We start from the raw sequence: 18,913 nt of genomic DNA, 5'->3' as shown, positions 1-18,913 counted from the left end.
TTGGTCTGAGAGTAATCATGTATCATTTGCCTGCCTTCCTTCCTTCCTTCCTTCCTTCCTTCCTTCCTTTCATTCTTTCATTCTTTCGTTCTCTCTCTCTCTCTCTCTTTCTCTCTCTCTCTCTCTTTCTCTCTTCCATCCTTCCAAGCAAGGTCACATGGTGAGAAATGTGAAGGTAGAAGAAAGAAGTATAATACACACCAATAAATGTACACTATCAATTGTATGCAGTTACAAGCATTATCATAAGAAACTTTATTCTGTCCCCTAATCTAACCTGCCCCTCTCAATTGCATTTCCGGTGCCCATGCCCCCTGATGCATGAAATGTCCAGTTACGTAACAACCCCAAGGGCTTTCTCGTTTTTCTAGGGGTTGAAGCCCTTGGAAAATACAGATAAAAATCAGTCCCATAAACTTCAATATTACCACTAAAGTGTGAGTATGTCACACTTTTCTGATACAAAGTAATAAAAAGGAGGAAAGAATTTTCTCTTGCTATGAGAAATACTGATTTCTTCAGTCTTTCTGAAGAAACATAATACAAGAGAAGCAGTAATTATGTTGTGGAGTCATTCACAATGTTTCTTATCTGTAACATCATTTTTGCAACTGATTTTTATAGCTAATACAAGGCAGAATACCTTACTTGTGAACAGACATCTTTTCTCCTAAATGTGAAGCTGCTGACAGTCTTGCCAGCAATACCTGAAATGCAATTTTTGAGTCTTGGAGGGGGTAGAGAGACAGACAAAAATCACTATCTGGTCTGAATTTGATTAACACATAGTACTCCGTTGCCCTCAGCTTGTGTCAGAACTCAGATTCCAGTATGAAATGCAGTTCCTACAGGTGCAGATCATACAGAGGCCACAGCAGAAGTGTTTACTTATTAAAGACTGTGGGACAATTTTGTCTGTCTTTAAAAGAATTTTCAGATCCACGAGGGTTAGGTATTTTGGCCACTGTGAAAAGATATCACCACTAATAATGGTGACTTGCTAAAACTCACAAAGCAAGGATAATGTCTAGGTGGTCCAGGAGATACACTAGCTTGTTTTAAATCTTTATGCTTCTCATAGTACCCTTGCATGAATGAGCAAAATTTGGATAATTTAATGTCACCTTCCAAGGGAAAGACTCTCAAGGAGTTATGAGTACAAGTATGCTGGTCATCTTATTGCTGTTGAAAGGAAGAAAGGCTGGTAAACACAAAATCTAATGTATGGGTGTAGGACCATGTGATTCCACCAAAAGATAGCTAGGTTAGTGAAATGAGCTACCGACAAGGGAATGTTCATCGGGATTCAGAAAAATCTAAACTACCACTTTCTTTCTACCATTGCAATTCAGTTACACTCGCAAAATCTAAATTTTAAGTAATTTTAAGGCTTCATCTTTTGTTACATTTTTCAAAATGTTTCAGTATTGTATCTGTAACAGATGAATTATGAATAGTTCACAATACACCATGGAGATGCATTCAGGTTATTCGAACAGTTCAAGGGAAGCTTGCACCATTGCAGGTTAACTGTTTATTGGTTATTGAAGCAGATAGATATGTAGAGTATTCAACTTTTCTCATGTCCTTTTAAATTACTAGCAATTTTATCAGACATACAAACAAGATGGATAAGCTTAATATTTTAATACATTTAAAGATAAATATATACATTATGTACAATTAAACATGTTTCTGTACCTATTTTCTGATCGTTTCTAATTATCAATAGTAGCAGTGTGGCTCATTTTCATCAAAACAGTTCATATTAGTCCATGAAAATGTTTGTTTTGATAATCCTTTTGTCATATACATTACATCTCAAAACAGTGTGCAGATGGTACAGTGCTTACTTTCACCCAAAAAAATGATAGTAAGCAAAACACCACAAAGAGGTGGCTGGGAGGTATGGGGGTGGTAGAGGGGAGACAAAAATAAAGAGTTTGCTGAATTCAAGTCAATTAAAGTGAAGAAGATGATTTCTAATGACTTCTATTGGTTTTGGATTCTGAGCTATGCAGATTCTGTGACGTGAATAAAAGTGCACATACTGTTTCAAGTAGGTGCACTAAAACTAACACATAATTTCAGTAAAACAGAGAGGGAGTTATGATCCTATGTTATCTTAATATTACATAGGTGTGGTGGTTTTACCGTGCTGGGCAGTTAAACCCCACAACCGCTCTCTCACTCCCCCTCCTTTAGATGAGGAGGGGGAGAAGTAAAGCAAAGAACAACTCACGGGTTGAGATATGGATAATTTAATTAAAGGGAAATAATAATAATAATTAAATAAAGATTATTATGAACTAAACAATTTAACTAAGGGGAAATAAAAAGGGAAAGGGGAAAAGGGAGGGGAAAAGGAAAAAATAAAAAGAAGGGAGGAAAACAAACAAACAAAACAAATTAAGGCTATATGGAAGTGCAGAGGAAAGAAATTACTCTCTACTTCCCACAAATGAGCGATGATTGACCACGTCCTTGAAGCAAGGCCTCAATGCATGCAGCCGGTGTTCGAGAGGAGGCCCGACGTTTTCTCAACGAGAGCCCACCCCTCCCCTCTTCTTCCTGTTTCCACCTTTTATTGCTGAGTGTGACATCACATGGTATGGAATATCCCTTTGATTGGTTTAGGTCAGCTGCCCTAGTGATGTTTCTCTCCTCACTTTTTGCCCACCCCCTTGGAGGGTTAGAGAAAGGCCCAATGCTGTGTCACTGCTGCTCAGCAGTAGACACAACACTGGTGTGATAACACTGCTGTTCCAGCTACAAGTACAGAGTATGGCACTGTATGGGCTGCTGCCGGGAAAGTTAACATTCCAGCCAGACCCAGTACAATAGGTCATATGGACCTTAGAATTTGATACCTATTAGTATCTACAAACATGAGAGCATCTCTGCATATTTAAAGAATATATAAATTAAATGTTGTAATTTTTAGTGAGAGGAAATGTTTGGGAACTCTGCTGAAACAAAAAGAAACATCAGCATCAACAATATCATTTATCTGTGAATCTAAGTACAGATATGGATCCCTGTTATGCATCTGTGTTTAAAAGCTGTGACCTGTTTATCAAAATAAGTTGAAGTGCCTAAGGTCTAAGACCAGACCTCTAGAAATATTTTAGTAAACTACATGTCCATATGTGTGCAAAATTAAATTCAATAAATATATATTTATGCTGGGTACCTCAGATGTATCCAAAAGCTTTTTCCTGAAAAGAGCTTGTTTCTGAAGAAAAAAAAAATAATTGTCGCATTAGTTTCAAACTTTTTCTTGGTCAAATCATAATAGTTTTATGAGTGTCTAGAGTTGCTTTGGTTTGGGATTTTGGGGGGTAATTTGATAAATTAATGATTTCTTTTTTGAGACAATGAATGTCTTGCAGTTAATAAAATACATAACAGATTTGTTCTTTGTGTTGTAGAGTAGAGTAAATGTTGCAAATTCTATTTGCCAGTCTTGAGATGAATCTCTTTTATAGGTAATGGATGTGTTGAGTTAAATTACATGAATCTGCCTAAGGCAGTGTCTTCTTGTATCAAGCAGGGAAGTCCGTATGATTAGTCTCAGAATTGTTATGTCTGTTGTAATCCATTCCTTGCTAAAATTTTGGAATTATGTTTTTAGGACCCAGTCTTTATTTCTGTGTATAGCTGTATCAATATCAATATGTCTTATGTAGTGCTGATAGTTTCAAAACAGTGTACTTGCATAGTACAATATCATGGTTCAGTGTTTACTGGTTCACACCCACTATTTAAATTTGTTTCCAACTACAAATAGGAATTATAACTTTTTTTTTTTTTTTTTTTTTTCATTCCATGGTGTTTCTTTCCTCTTTTCCTAAAATGCAAGATATGAAATGTTAAAGTCCACGCCTTATTTCAGAGCATAACTCTCCAAGAAACTTCAGAACAAAAACAAAACAAAACAAAACAAAAAAACAATTAAAGTTATGTAGATAATATATGTAGATAATAGTATCATATCAGCTAGGCATAAAGTGATCTAGCTCTACTAAAACTGAAGCAGCAAAACTTAATAGTCTTATTATACTCTTAGATAAGTCTGAGGTAAGGACCACAGATACCTTGTTTTTTTTGTCAAAGGTAAAAAGGTAAAGGCTCTGCCGTCCTTTATTCTTATACTTAAAATGAAACCATTCTGAGGGAAGTGCAAAACAGACTTTTTATAATTTTTAATTGGAAATAGTGAAATTTGAAGTTGCGTTTTCCTGCTTCTCCATGCATCCAGTTTACATAAGACCCCAACACACTGTCCAGCGTGTGCTATGCCTAAGTTATATGATGTTATATGAGAATCATTATGATTGCCATGAAGCCATGTAAGGTATATTTACCTTTCATTATCCTGTATATCTCCTAGATGATAGAGTCCATTGGTTCTTCTTCTATTATCTCAGGTTCATCTTTGTAGTGCCTCATTACAGAAAACTGACATGGCCCGAATGAACTAGCCATGATGACACAGAACAGACTTGTTAGTGCTAATAGACATGGCTACAAAGGGGTTCAAGGCTCATTTCACAACTACCTACTACCATAATATTGGTTGTAAAGAAACATGGAGAGACTAAAAGTGACAAAGCTGTTATCTCAGAATTGGACAAGGTATCAGCACTTTCTACTAACCTTTAAAGCTTCTGACTACCTCCAACTAGTTTACATTACCTGACCTCTGCAAGTCTGACAATTACAGGTGTCCTGGGCTGCTTGAACACTTACAGATTAATTCCAACAGGTCTACCAGAACAAGAAACAACAGATTAACTGGCAGCCAGTCTTGTTCTCCTTGAGATGGAGACAGGGAATTTAGCCTCTTTTGTGTGCTTTGGCTGCTAGATAAGTGAATACTCAGAGGACTTCCTTTTTCCATGAACTCGATGCAGGGACAACTAGCTAATATAGGGTTAGTCTTTGTAGTGGCTGCTTCTGGGTTGGTTTGGTCCCTTGCTTTCTTCTTCAAGAAAAGCATGCCATTAGGGAACTACTCTTTCTTCTGCTCCAACTAGACACCCCATTTTATTACCCATCTAGAAACTCTCTGTCTTTTCAGCTACAGTAAGAATAGGAAGCTCTTCCCATGAACAGCTTATTTAAATATCCACCTGTGAAAATTCTCTTATCCCACTGCATTTATGCCTGGATTTAGGGTACTTACCTAGTTTTGGAAGCAGCATCATTTCAGCTCCCAAAAGGAAACAGAAAACGATCCGTTCAGACTATGAGCAATTTGAGATTGATTATTTAAAGGGAACTATATTTCACCAGCATACATTACTTGAGAGGCAGACATAAGATAGTAATTATTACTAGGAAACACATTCAAGATTTAGAACTGAGGCCATAATAATAATAATTGATTTGCAGTTTACTAGCCAAAATAAGTTGTTTCCCAAGTTCATGTCCCCTTTCTACCTGATTCAAAAAGAGAAATTTAAGAAAAGTACCTTGCTTTAAAGAAGAATATATTAGCCATCTCAGGGGCTAAACAATATTCTCAAGTATTATTTCCTCTCCCATTTCTGTTCTTTCATTCTACAATGATCAGATAAATATTCACTCAAGCAGAAAGAACACTTATCTGTTTGTGACAAATCTGCTGGTAGGCAAGAAAGTCCAAATTCCTGCTCTAAAATACAGGAGGACCTGAACCTTTTTCCCCAAACTCCTGAGACAGATTTTTTACTGAGGAGGCTGTAGGGCAGTATCTTCCAGCATTTCTTTTGAGGAACGCTAGACCCCTACAGCTTACTGGTAAGAGTCTCTTGGAGGATAAATAAGAAAATAAACCTATTGCTAACAGACTTCAATTCACTATAAAGGATTTGCTTCTCAAATAGTCAGGGTTTTTAACACAAGCAGATTTTTAAAAGTAAAAATATTTTTATAGGTAAATTTTGAACAGGTGTATGTATTACTAGTTGTCTTCTCTTGGATTTGCTCAATTTTGTATAAAATATTCAGATGATCATAAAAACAAAGAGCTAGCTAATGAAAATGAGTCTAATACCTAGTACAGTGATAACAAGCCTTGGGTAAAACATGTCAGAATAAAAAGGAGGCATCATTACCTATGACACTCAATCAGCACCAGAATGCCCCTACTCTGTTTTGTCTCTAGTAGACTCTTTTTCCACTGCTTCTTGTGCAAGAAAAAGGGGTTCATGGAATAGCCTTTTATATGTAAGGGCATAAGGAAAGAGTCCTATAAGAATGGCGAAAATGTTGTCACATGAAATGAAACTGCAAATACTGACCAGAACATATTCACCATGAAAGAAACAAGTTGCTCTTTAGGCAAAATGAAGCACCATGAGTATCCTTGAACAGTGGTGATCAGTGGAAGTCTGATTTGAATACCTGTAGGCAAAGAATTGGCTATCTATGTTTACCAAGCTCTCTATGTTTACTGAACTCTCTGTGTTTACTGAGAACTGGACTGGTGAGTGAAAGAAGGAAATATTCTGGTCTTTTTTCATGTGTTCTTCATGTAACTTCAGGAAAATCCTTATTAAACAAATTTCACCTGAATTCATGAATTAGTTTGGGAATGATCCAGTCATCATGTTCTCAATGAATAACAAATCTTTCAATAAAAAGTAGTATTTATCAAGAAAAGTATTTTCTCTTGCATGTGGAAAACCTCTATCTTCCTACTGACAAAGAATGATGAAAAATTGGACTTAATTTCCTCTTACCAATTGTCCTATGATTTGAAGAAAATGAGCTAGGTAAACATTTGAATGAACTGCTGCTGAGCCAAAAATCTGCTATTACGGCTCATGGAGGATCCCATCTGTGTAACAACTGGGAGACTGTACTGTCTGTCAGCCAAAGCTTAAGGCAAATCCCAGGCTTGGAGTCAAAGACCATTTTTTGGAAGGACTGTCTAATCTTTTAGGAAGGATTTTTTTAGGAAGATTTTTAAGATTAATTCTTGACCCTCTAATGTCATTTTTGGGGGGGTGGGGGAGGAGGATCCAGATCATGGCATGGGGATTTTGAAGTAGTAAGCATAGAGATATACCAAGGACCATGATGAATTAGCTTCTATTTGTCCACAAAAACTTTAAATGCTTTTGAAGTCCTTTCGCTTACAATACTTCATTATTCCCATTGGAAGGGGCTAAAAAACAAACAAACAAACAAACAAAATAAAAAAAAATAATAAAAAAAAAAATAAACTAAAAAGACACCACCATTGAATAGAATCAGAATCATAGAATCATTTAGATTGGAAAATACCTCTAAGACCATCAAGTCCAACTGTTAACCTAGCACTTTCTACCACTATACCATGTTCCTAAGCAGCACATCTACACATCTTTTGAATACCTACAGGGATGGTGACTCCCTGGGTAACCTGAGTCTCACGACTCTTTCAGTGAAGAATTTTTTCCTAATATCCATATCTATATCTGGTGAAACTTGAGTCCATTTCCTCTTGTTCTATGACTTGTTGCCTGGGAGAAGGAACTGACCCCCACTCCACTACAGCCAATATTGTGGTAGATTTAGAGAGTGATAAGGTCTCCTTTTCTCAAGGCTAAATAACCCTGGTTCCCTCAAGCACTTCTCAGAAGACTTGTCCTCTAGACTCTTCACCAGCTTTGTTGCCCTTCTCTGGAAATGCTGCAGCACCTCAATGTCCTTCTTGTAGTGAGGGGTCCAAAACTGAACACAGTATTCAAGGCGTGGCCTCTCTAGAACCAAGTACGGGGGGACAATCACTTCCCTAATCCTGCTGGCCACATGATTTTTGATGCTGTTGGCCTTCTTAGCCACCTGAGCACATAGTCATCCAGCTATTGACCAATACTCCCATCTCTCTTTCCATCAGGAAACTTTCCCGCCACTCTTCCCACAGCCTGTAGTTCTGAAAATTCATAAATATACGAAGATTCAGTAGAAAGAAGATGAACTGAAAGTAGTAGTGGAATTTAAATCTGCATGAAATATTTGCTTCTGAACTGGTAGACAAGTTTTGTTTTCAGGATTTTCTTCTTTGGGTAGACTGAAAAAACAATTTGGGAGAGCAGCAGCAGATCTACTTTTTAATGTGTCACCTGATAAGTTTTGAAATTAATAATGTATGTCATTATAAATAATTTAAACATAAACTATAATTTAAAATAAACCTACAGCTATGAACGAATGATCGATAGCATATCATCTAGAAATAAAATACTCCAAAATAATATATTGTATTTAAGATACAATTAGTTTAGTTTAATCTGCACCACAATTTACTAATGTGTTTTGCAAACAATGTAATGGCAGTCTTAAAACACAAATTACCATGCATCACTAATTAAGCTGGTTTAGCTCTTGTAAGAATGATACTAGAAATGTGGCATTTTCCCCTCCATCTCTCTCTGAAATGCTTTCTGCAAGGTTTTGTCTATTTACTTTCATAAGCTACCACTAACTGTATCCCACTTTGTAGTTCTTTCCTCTCTAATTTTTGGTAAGTATAAAAGTGTAGCTCTTTACGTCTATAGAATATATGATAATTGATTTACATTTTCATTTCCATTGCCAAGTTCTGTTCATTCTACTTATTTAAATGACCCATTTGAAATCTCTATACATGAGTCCTTGTTAGGATTTTTTTTTTTTTAATGAATATATATAAATGAGGCCCCATATGTTTTAATAAACTGTTAGCTAGTAACTTGTTCTAATATTTTTTTTGCTATATTTTCTTAAATAAGAAAATATATTTTCTTAGATTAAGAAAGACATGTTCCTGATTCTCAAAAACAAAACAAAACAAAACAAAACAAAACAAAACAAAACAAAACAAAACAAAACCATAGTCTGAACTTAATGCTTAGATATGTATTGAATTCTGCTGGATGTGTCCATTAAAGGAAGAGCATATGTTTATTGCTTTCATATGTATATATATATATGTATATATATATATATTAAAGTCAATAAGAGAACTCCACTGGTTCTCCCTTATCATGTTTAAGTTGATCCCATGAAGTACTGTTGCAAAAATATACTACATGTCTAAGGCATACAACCATTCATGTTTAGTTGATCCATTCTAAGTTCCCCCAAAAAAGTTTTGGTATTTGATATTGAAGGTTTTGCAGTAGTTGTTTACTGGCCAGGTAAATCTCATGCAGAGAATAATCCCTAGCTTGTTTCAAATATCTTTGTTACACCTGATGCTATTATTGAGTTTTCCTGTAGGCTTCATTTGTGAACCTTTCTTCTTTTAAGAGAGGATAAACTTGCAGTATAGAGTGCAACCCAACTTTATAGTGTCTAAGTATTCATCTCCAGAACTCTAATCCAAAGCTATGGCAGTTTTATCACTTATGCTTGATGACTTTGGAACATATTGGTAGAAATTACACTTTCCCCTCACTTGCCAGAATCTAACAAATATGCCATCTGTTTTTTTTTTTTTTTTTTTTTTCTTTAATTAATGCTTTTCTTCTCTGTGTTTCATATTGATAACTACTTTATTTTCTAATAACCAGATGAAGAGATTGCTACCTTTGAGTAACATTTATTTTGAATATGTTGTATCAATGCAGTATTTTCTAATTAATATTTTGTTCAATAGACCCTCAAACTTTTTGTTGTGCTTAGCAGAAAAGACAATAATAAATTTTCCATCAAATGAATCCTTTTAAGTGCCAAAGACATTTGTTTGCCCACAACTGGGATGTATTATAGCTTAGCTTTCAGAGGCACAAGACCAGTAGTTTCCTATGGAAACCTGGAAGATTTCATGTATATCACAAACAGAATATGTCCCATACTCATGGAAATTAATTGCTCATCCAAACAAAAACACCTGATTTTTCCAAAAGAACTTATTCTTGAGGAAGTGTTTATACAGCCAAATTACTATTTTTATATATAACACATACAAAGAGTGAGGATACTGTTTTATAGATGATATATATCTCATATATATTGAAAATGAGTACACTATTAAGCTCTATTTTTTTTTCCTCCCAAGGTTATTAAAATTTCATTTGAGTTTTAAATGTCTTTTTATAGAGGGATATAATTGTCAGTTATGCAAATTTTTGCATAGCATACTGAGGCCATTGCTGTCTTGGCTATCTAAACAAATACTGAAACAATAGTAGTGAGAAACATTTTTTTTTCTGCAGTTTTAATGGTAATTTTATTTTATTTTATTTATTTATTTTTTCCAGTTTATACAACTTCAGAAAATTCCCTTTCAAAAATGTATTTATATTCCTTGGGAGGAAAAAAAAAGGGGGGGGGAGGGGGATATACTAGGACACTACAAACTTTGGAACTTTGTGTATATGAGGCCATGGCCTCTGCTAATTTGTTTTTTATTACCAATAGAGGTCTGGTTTGTAAATAACTAGTGAGGAACAATGACATTTTCTAAGCTAACATTAATATCAATTAAAAAGTGCCCTTGCATATATACATTAAAGACTACACTAAAAATGAAGATTTCTGAGATGAAAGTTTACAGAAAGGACTTGAAAGCTGACAAAAAATAAAACAACCAAAAGCAGCAGAAATTGTGAAAAAGACAATAAGAGATATAGAGATATAAGGGGAGAAAGCCATGTTAGCAATACCTGAGGACAGGATCTTCCACTGCTGAACAATGAGATAAAGACATAAATATATGTGCAGTAATAGTAATAACAACACATAGTTGAAGCATATTAACGGTTATTATAATATTAGCATTTATAAAATGCTATCTACTATGAGACAGCTCTTGTGTTTACTAACTGGCTAAACCTAGAATACAAGAAAGTAATAAATGACAATAGTAATGACATTGCTCCATCTCTAGTTATAGAATAATACTCTTTACCATGGTTGGTCTGATGGGCTTTCAATATGATAGAAAGATCTGTAAATATTAAGGACAGAACTTTCTGTAATTGGCTAATTAGCAGTGTTTAACCTGTAGAAAATGTAGCTTTGTCCAAACTAATTATAATACTACTTATAAAATCCACTCAGCACAGAGATCAGAGTTTCACAATGGAGGGTAATAAGAATACTAAATGATTATTGATGAATAATTCCAAGTGTAGCAATTGAAACAATTTGCCCTTGTTGCAGAGCTAAAGTGAGTTATTTACCCACTGGAAATTGCAAAATATACATAGAAACTATCAAGAAACCTTTTGAATGCCTTTGAAATACTTCTGAGCAACTATGGAAAACAGGCTGAGGGTACAGTTCTGACCATCCTCCTTCCTTTCCATTGCTACAATGCATTAGAAAACAATAATTGCTCCTAGATTTTCTTGTAATGTTTTAATTGCTACAATTCCCAAGAAAACAGTGTATGTAACTGCATATCTATGTAATCATGACTGTGAGAAGGTATTAGTCCTTTCCATTTTGATAGGAGCAATTAAAGCCAGGGAAATCTTTTATTTGTCATTTTCAATATACCACCAGTTATGATCCTCCAACCTATAGAGCAACTATAAAGCTTTGCTTTCTGTGCTTTGATTGTTTATCTGTATTTGCCACACCTGTGTGTATCTTTACAACTATACTTTTTCCACTGTAACTTCTCTAAAGGATACGATACTGCCAAGAATGTAAATTATCACACAAACAAAAACAAAACAAGCACACAACAACTTATGTAATTTTTTGCTCAAACCATAGTAGCCAATGGTTTGATAAGGAGTTTGACTTGATTGTTCAACACTTTCAGGGAGCCTGAGTAAAGAATGTGGCTCTTATTAGAATATTATATATATATATATATGTATATGTATATATTACTTGTGGATTACTCTGCATAATTATAGACTTTTATTTGGCCCCAAACCAATCAGGTAAGTTATGTCTTGCGCAAGACAAAACTGTGCATTTAGTATTGTTACTCTAACACTATGTGGCTCACATGCCACCTGGTGGCCAATCTCTGCAATTATTATTCCCTTATACTGCTTCTGGGAAATCACATGCTTGCTAAATCCTGGGAGAAATTTCTCTGATCTTTCTTTTTTTCTTTTTCTTTTTCTTTTTCTTTTTCTTTTTCTTTTTCTTTTTCTTTTTCTTTTTCTTTTTCTTTTTCTTTTTCTTTTCCTTTTTCGATTATATGCATGAGTTCTTTGATGCTTTAACAGCCTGAGAGGAAAGTTTGCTACAATGCGTAGAGAGCATGTCAAATATTTTATTCTACAGTGCCGCAATATTATGTACCGTCTTTGATTCAGCAATGAGTTCTCATCCTAACTGAAAAGCTCTCATTGCTACTGTGTTGAAGCAGTGACAAAGAATGCAAGAATCTAATTTGAAGATCTAAGAATTTCATTAGCAGTGTACTTTTATTGTATTACTTTTTCAACCAAACTTCTTAATAATGCAAGCTATGATTTTTGGTAAGAAGAAAATTAACCAGCTCTAATCCATTCCTGGATTGAGATCTGCTGACAATACTCTTATTCAAAGCCCGGACCATCTCCAAGGTCTAACCAAAGTCAGCAGTTCTGTTGAAGGTGTTATGCAAGACACATAAGACTGGGTGAAAAAATCTGCTACCATCCGAATACTGTTAATATAGAAGGAAGAAAATTATTTGCAGCACTCTTGCATCCGGATTACTCTGGACTATAAAGCAGTAGACAATTCAGATTTGTTGTTCATTGTCATTGTTCCATTAACATTATGCACTGTGTTCTGAGTGCCTTTCTGGATAAATTTTCTGTCTCAGTTATTTTACTTTTGAAATAAGAAAAATAGAGCTAGTGTATTGAGTATATGGCAATGTTTGGTATGCAAAGAAAGGGAGAAGTGGACAAAATGAAGTTTTTCAATGTTGATTTCAAAACATGCATTTATAGGTATCTCAAAGAGATAGGTACAACTTTCTAATTTCATTGTAATAAAGTTTAACAATATATCTGACCACCAGAAAGCAAACAATCAAAATGTGTGTACATGTTTAAAAAAATTACAGACAGTAAAAATATAGTAACATATGAATTTTCTCTTACTTGTATTATTTGAGGGGAACTTCACTGAGAGCAGTAGAATTGCAGTGAAAATCAACAGGAAAAAAAAAAAATCAACAGAATTTACCAGTTCTAGAAATATTTTATTCATAATTTTTCTGTTTTATGACAAGAAATGCTTATATAAATAAGGATGGCTGCAGCAGAAGTATGTGTGTTGTGGAAGCCATCATTTTAAGTTTGTAGTTGTCCACTAAACTAAATTTGTCATTGTTGTACTTACATAAAAGAAAACATTTTTAACATTATTTTTCATGTGAGCATATTTCAAGGTAATGAACATGGTTAATTTTGGCATTATGATGACTTCTGTCCAAAGCAGGAAGATATTTGATGTTCTCAGTCATTTTGTACAGACGGGATTGTTCATATATAACATGTACTTGTCTGATCAGCTCCTTTGTTAGGCTATGAAAACAGATTTGCACTGGAAAACTTTACTGGTGTCTGAAAGATGCAGCATCTTCCTAGCATATATATATATATATTATTTTTTTCTTCATTTAGTGCTTACTTGGTTTTGGTGACCAGCATATTAGGGGCAAATAAGTACTTATTTAACATTTGAGAGAAGGAAAACTGTTTATCGTCTTCCCATCCATTGTGTAGAGCACACACAGGCTTTTGGGATGAATCTAGACCAACTTCTTAACTGCCTGGGTTTCTTCTGTATTTATTTGGTGAAATCTTTGGTATTTAAAAGCTGATGTAATGTAACACCTAATCCATTAAAAGAATTTCATGAGAGTTTTTGTTTGTTTGTTTGTTTGTTTTGGGGGTGGTGGTGGTTTTTTGTTTGTTTGTTGGGCAGTGAGGGTAATGTCACTAGTGAACAGGGGACAAGGACTCAGAGGTTTAAGTTCTCCTTGCTCCAAACATTATGTTACCTACATGGACTAACAAACCCTTAGGAGAAGGAAAGCTAAATCCTACATTAAGATTTTTCTCTTTGACAGCTTAAAGCTACAGATGTGTGGCTCCCATAATTCTGATCCTGCTGTTTTCACTGTGTGCTAATACAAGGCTTCCTTTGAAATTAATTTGAATAGTCACAGAAATGCAGAAGTCACAGAAATGTAGATTGCATATCCTGAAAAAGTTGCCCAAAAACTATAAGAAAGCACATACATATGTTAGAACTTAGTTTAACTGGAAGCTTGTAGTTCCCATGTGAAATATCCTACTGAAATATCATTCTCTAAGCATGGTAGTAACATGATATTTTACACAAGAGCAAATGGTCCAGAGAGTGACATTGATGAAAATGATTAAGACCTGTGACTAGTTGAACCAGCTTATCTTAATTTCTAGAAGGATGAGAAGTGCTTTCTGCACAAGAGTACTTCCACATTTCTGCAAGTGTGCATCTTGTATTTGACATTTTTATAGTTAAAAAAGTACAGTAACAGCAACAACAAAAAATCATATTATTTTCCCATATGTTTGAAGGGGGGGCTATTTTATAAATAAATGAATTATTGAAGCCTTTTTTATTTTTTTTTTTCCCAAGACTTTTTACTATGCTTTTGAATGGTCAATATTTTGCCTTTTTTATAAACTAATTGGGAGTAAAGAATCATTTCAAGATAAGGAGCAATGTTGTCCCAAAAACAAATAGATATAAGCCAACCATAAATATATTTTGTGTGGAAATTAAAATAAGGCTTTTGTCCTTTAAAATATTCCGATTCCAGGACAATCTTTCAAAAGGGAGGGCAATGAGGGTGAGGGTAGAAAGGGAGAGAAAAATGGAAAAACTTGACGATGTTTAAGGTGGAATTCTTGAAATCACAAGGGGTTAAACTTGAAGGATAAGGAATTCTGTTCTGGTCTTTGATTCAAATTAAGAAATGCTTATCTTATATATGGTCTTACAGGATTTTTATACCATCAGTAAACCCAGTTACTTTCTGGCTGTTGTGGCTCTGGAACTGTGTAAGGTTTTGTCAGTGAATGTAAGAGGCATGTCCATGAAGTTCTTTTGTAAGACTTTTGATTTATCCAGCTCATCTGCCTTTTTGAGCACATCATACAACTATATTAGGAGTTTAGGGCTCAGAGACTGCCACTGAACTTGCTGAGAGACTGGGACAACAGACTGACTGTTAGTGGTGTTAGGTTCTAGATCAGATAAGTCAGGTACTATCTAGGGAAAAGATTGTCTCAAAATGTTATGAAGCATTTTACTCCCTCCAGCATGACCCAAATAACTTTGCTGGAAACCAGGACATGGGCTTGTCATCTCCCACCCTTCCAACCCTTAATCTCTGACTGTGCTAAGGGAAATAAATAGGCTGTTTCCTTGTCCAAAGAAACTGTCCTAGGCTCAATCCAAATGAAAAGTGTGACAGATCTACATGAAGGCTATGCAAGATGAAGGGAAAGTTTCCATTATACAGTTGTGTAAAAGAAAAACATTATCTACTCCTAAATCTGAGCTTCTTCTTCTCTAGTCAGTGACAAAACAAAACAAAACAAAACAACTCAGTTTCAGTAAGCCTAACCAATTTCATGTTTACCTTCACTTCCTTGTTTATTTCAATTCTTTGTTTGGCACTGATGCTACATCTTCTATATCATAACTAAAAGTTTTATAAGTAAATATTTTGAATGACATTGATTATTTTATTGTGTGGGGGTTTTATGTAATAGAATCACAGAATCACAGAATCATTTTGGTTGGAAGAGGCCTCCAAGATCACCTTGTCCAACCTCTGACCAAACACTAACAAGTCCTCCACTAAACCGTATCACTAAGTTCTACATCTAAACATCTCTGAAAGACTTCCAGGGATGGTGACTCAACCGCTTCCCTGGGCAGCCTATTCCAATGCCTAACATGTCGTAACACATCAGGGCAATTATGTAACAAAAGGGTCCAAAATTTGGGATTTTGATTTTGTGGTATTTGTGTTGTTTGATTAAACAAGTGTTTAAAGGGTTCAGTAGTTCTTTAAATATTTCAGGAATATAAAGACCAATGTTTTCTATTACAATGACTGATTTCTCCAGAGCCAACCTCCTTCCTTTTGGTAATCTCCTGATGATGAACAGATACACATATGTTGGACAGTATACATTTTAATCGTATATGAATCAGTGTTAAACACGATTTATCAGAGATTTTTTCCTGTTTCTTTGGTTTGCTCTTTTTCTACTGTTCAGAAAATATTTGGCCACAAGAATCAGAATGGAGACTGGAAAGCAGAGTTAGTGTGTTGTCATCATTGAATATTTTACCCAATGTTATCAGAAAATAGGTCAGTCAGATATATGCAAATGAATAAAAACTCTACAGGATCATAGATTCAGTCCAGCTCTCCATGAAGCTGGTGAGATTTTACTATTGACAATTAAAAAAAAAAAAAAAAAGCAAACATACAAATCTTTTTACAGGTTTACAGATACAAATCTCTCTATACAGCAAGCATGGACTCAGCAGAAGTGAGAAACAGTGATTTTATTTTGCTATAACAGAAAATGTGAAACAAAGACCTCTCGTAGCCCTAAAATTAATTTGGAAATGCCATGAGCAGTATTATCATGCATATATATGATTTTATCCAAGAGGAGAATACCAATTAAAGTTGGAGAGGAAGGAGTGGTTGAATATATGTATCCTGTTATCAGAAATGGAAGGAAAGGATTACTGTGCATCCATGGAGTGGAAAAAAGTAAATTGTTCTGATCTGCAACTGTCGGTTTACTTTTCAATCTCATTAGGAAAGCAAAATGCTGTATTTCCTGTTGTTCAGGCATAACTCAGAGCCAAAGATCCAGTATCTACAGTTCTTTTATGTTTTACTTGGAGGGTTGGCAGTGTCTAAAGTAAATTAAAATGCTGGAGGACCTCTTGGAGACAAAGAGGTGAGTAACTTAGTACATAGATTAGTATAGTACAAAATCCATGTTTCTGAAAAAAAGAAGCAGAAATAAAGGAATTTGTTTTTGTTTTAAATTCAGGAGCAAAATAGACAGTAAAATAAAACTTTTCTCACAAACTTATGTCAGAGCACCAAGAATTCCCTTCTACATTTTTTTTTCTTTAAAAAGGGAGGTTTTTGTCTTGTCTTTTTTTGTTTTGTTTTGTCTTGTTTTAATTTGTGTTAACTGCAAAATTTTCCTTCAAAAAATCCTCTGGTGTGGATGGGACCTAGCTGTATCAACATGACTATATGAATGCTATGGTCCATGTGACATTTGCATTGATGTAAACAGAAGCACTGTACTTCGCTGACACACACTGCTAAATTTTAATTGCTGATTGCCAATCACTGTGATTTGGACTTTAAAAGAAACCCCACACCTTTTCACCTTTTACTAAAAAAAAAAAAAAAAAAAAAAAGGAGATCTGAGAGCTGAATGGATGGAAACAAAGAAAAAAAAAAGAAAAAAACAAACAAACAAACAAACAAAAAAACCAAACAACAGTAAATTGCCTCCCACCTTTACTTTCTTGTAGGAACACCAAAATTCTAGATTGTTATTTGTGCTACTAAATGGAGTCTTTTCTCTGATTTCTCCTATGATCACTTTCTTTCTGTTACTTTTGTATTATTATAATTGCTGTCATTTCTAGATGTCACTTGTGGGCTAGAGAAGTGGGCCTATGTGAACCTCAGGTTCAACGAGTCCAAGTGCAAGGTGCTACACCTGGGTCAGGGCAATCTCAGACAGAATTACTGACTGGGAAAAGAACTCATTAAGGGCAGCCCTGCATAGAAAGACTTAGGGGTTTTGTTGAACAAAAGGTTTGACATGAACCAGCAGTGTGTGCTTGCAGCCCAGAAGGCCAAATGCATCCTGGGCTGCAACAACAGAGGAGTGACCAGCAGGTGGAGGGAGGTGATTGTCCCCCTTTTCTCTGCCCTTGTGAGGCCCCACCTGGAGTACTGCATCCAGGTTTAGGGTCCCCAGAACAAGAAAGATTTGGACATCTTAGAGCAAGTTCAGAGGAGGGCCACAAAGATGATCACAGGATTGGAGCACCTCTTCTGCAAAGAAAGGCTGAGAGAGATGGGCGTATTAAGCCTGGAGAAGAGAAGTCTTTGGGGAGACTTCACTGCAGCTTTTCAGTACGTAAAGGGGGCTTATAAAAAAGATGGAGAAAGACTCTTTACTTGGGTAGATAATGATAGGACAAGGGGGAATGGTCTTAAACTAAAAGAGGATAGATTTAGACTAGACATTAGGAGGAAATTCTTCACTATAAGGGTAGTGAGGCACTGGAACAGGTTGCCAGGAGAAGTTGTGGATGGCCCATCCCTGGAGGTCTTAAAAGTCCAGTCTGGATGGGGTCTTGGTGAACCTGATCTAGTGGGTGGCATCCCTGCCTATGGCAGGGGGGTTGTAACTAGATGATCTTTAAGGTCCCTTCCAACCCAAGCTATTCTATAATATGATTCTATTATAGTACAAAAGTTTAAGCTTGGGGTTAAATACTAAATTTCAAATCAAGACCATGCTTGCAAGAAAAAGGCACTTGAAGCATCTTGTACAGCAGTTCCACAATTCCCAATGTGTTGTTCTAATGTCTTCAGTACGCATGAGCCAGCATAGTCTATGCGTAGACACAGGGCTGAAGCAGATTCCGTGGAGGGATAGCAGAATCTCCACTCTAAGTAAGGCTTCAACTCATTCTGCTTTATGTGTTTACAGCTGTGCTAGGTGCTCAAGGCTCTCCTTGTAGTTAACAGAGAGGAATAGGCACTACTATGGTGCTTGACCCATCTGATCGTACGCAAGTTTACCTTATTTAGGGTAATATGAATCTTATCCCAGATGTTGGATGTTGCTAACTAGCTCTCTGTCAACTGTAAAAAGAGGCTAACATGACAAATTCAGTTAGATGTAAATATTCAGGTGAATCCTTACCT

This window comes from Aythya fuligula, chromosome 2 (assembly GCF_009819795.1).
Source record: "Aythya fuligula isolate bAytFul2 chromosome 2, bAytFul2.pri, whole genome shotgun sequence".
In the NCBI taxonomy this organism is placed as follows: domain Eukaryota; kingdom Metazoa; phylum Chordata; class Aves; order Anseriformes; family Anatidae; genus Aythya; species Aythya fuligula.
This window is presented reverse-complemented; position numbering follows the sequence as displayed.